Genomic DNA, 2500 nt, shown 5'->3' on the forward strand with positions numbered 1-2500 from the left:
TGTGTTCTAACTGTGTTCTAACTGTGTTCTAACTGTGTTCTAACTGTGTTCTAACTGGGTTCTAACTGTGTTCTAACTGGGTTCTAACTGTGTTCTAACTGTGTTCTAACTGTGTTCTAACTGTGTTCTAACTGGGTTCTAACTGTGTTCTAACTGTGTTCTTAGGGTTGAAGGCCTCTCCCTTTCTTCGCCAAACATAAGCAACATCCATGTGCCCAAACAGTTCCAGTTTATTCTCATCAGACCAGAGCACAGACTTCCAAAACTCATCTTTACCTTTCAAATGTTCACGGGCAAACCTCAGTCTGGCTCTGATGTGCCGCTCTTTGAGTAAAGGGGTACTTCTGGGACGATGGCCCTGAAGCCCACCACCATGAAGAGCCTCACAACTGTGTTCCTTTAAACATCGACTCCAGAAGAGGCCAGGTCAGAAGAGGCCAGGTCAGCAACGATCATCGCTGTTGGTCGTCTAGGGCTTCCAGGGCTCGTCCAGGGCGTCTTGCTGACATCTCTGACTATTTTCCTCTCCAGAGTTCTTGCGCTTTCGACCACGCCCCAGGTTTGTTTCTTAAAGAATTTGTCTCCTTGTACTTAGCAATGGTGCAACATACAGTGGTTCTAGACACTGTGAAACACTTATGGCAGTATAGCCTTCCCCCTCATCATGAGCTTCCACTATCTTCTTTCTGACCTCAAGACTCATTTCCTTTGTCTTTGGCATGGTGAGTAAGAGTAGTAGTATAGTCCCTCTCAATAATGTGTTCATGTGCCCTGTTTCTTGGAGTCCTTTTATGCTGATTGAATGCTCAGGTGTTGTTAGGAAGCCAATTGACTGCACAGGTGTGGTTTGAAAGCTGATTGGTTGATTATGTGTGTTTTGAAAGCAAAAATCCACATGGGGGCTAATATTTTTGACCACCCCATTTTGCACTATATTTGATATAAAGCAAGCCTACACTACAAACATATTTTATATTCCAAAATGTACCAAAAGCTACTAAATAGCACTGGTGAATGTTTGATTATCAAGTTTTATCAATGCTGCAAACATTGGGAAGACTTTTAGGAACATTGTCCATAATTCCTGGGGGGTTAATAGTTTTGGCCTGAACTGTACTGTATGTATATACTGTCAGCCAGACAATCACTGGTTCTCACATACGTAACTCAGAAACTTTCCCAAAGGCCGTTGTTATGACGTCGTAACCACTTTCTATCTATTTCTCTACCCGTTCATTTGTATGATGATCTGCTCTTACCTGATGGTGCAGATAGCAACAGCACTGCCGGGAACAAGGCGCTGACTCAGCCTGCCTGGGTGATTGATGGCCCGTCTCTCTGGGCCGGTGCTGATTCAGACTTCCAGGCAGCTGGGGGAACCCGTTCTCCACCTGACTGGGCCCAGTCCCACCTGGTAGCGCCTCCCTGCCACTCACCACCCAATCCTGACTGAACACAGTCCCCAAACGGCCAATCAGCTGGGTCCCCTGCCAAGGGCTGTCACAAATAGCACCAATGAGAGCCCGGCCTGTGTTTGGTCAAATGGCATTGTGAGGTCATCCAAAAGGGATGATTGATGGGTGTGAGTATTGAGATGTCAACAAACGTTCGGTACAGTAAAGCGCATTAAAAGCTGGACAGAGCAAGAGAGGTTAAAGCATTGAGAGAAGGAGAAAGAGTGATGGTGTGATATCCTGTTTACCTGCAGTACCGCCCCACGCCCCTAGGGGACCATCATAAGTGTTGGCCATTAGTTACCTGTTATAGTATTTTGGTACCAGAAGAAACTGGCGGGAAAAGACAGCGACACGTGTTATGTGAACTGAACATTTATTGTTATTGTTAAGTTCTTCATTAAACAGTTAACCTGAATCCTGGACGGCATTCAATTTATTATCACAAGTGAAGTTCCCACAGATGGGTTACTGCATGAAGGTTCAATAAAGAAGACAAGGTAGCCTAACAGCGTTCAGTTCAAGTACAGTAATATGACTCTAATATATCATACTGTACATTAACACAAGACTGTATGCCATAAAGGCCTATGCTGTAATAAGTGTCATTGTAAGATTGCTTTGTTTCTGGGTAGGATTGTTTAGGCTTAATGAGGAAATTAACACAATATTGAATGTTAGTTTATTATGACTTTTTTTTTTATCCTGGGAGAAAATTTAACCAAGGGAACAAAATGCAATCAAGAAGATGCTTTGAGCTCATTGTTTATGACCATAATTTGTATTTTTATATGAATGCTATAACCGTCTACACTGCCTTAGTAGCAGCGATGCTGTGGAGGAGATAATTAAACAGATGAGCGAAATAATAAATGTGAGAAGATGAGTCGATTTTGGTGGCATTTTTATCGTCTTTTTTTCATTTTATATCTCTCTTTTAAATGCCTAAATGTACGATTACTCATAGTGCCTCAAAGGCTGCCAAAAAAAATACATCAGCTCCTTTACAATTTGGTCTGGACTCTCCCTGTAAAATTGATTATTTT

Source organism: Nansenia antarctica (genome assembly GCF_963989245.1).
Source record: "Nansenia antarctica genome assembly, chromosome: 10".
Taxonomy (NCBI): Eukaryota; Metazoa; Chordata; class Actinopteri; order Argentiniformes; family Microstomatidae; genus Nansenia; species Nansenia antarctica.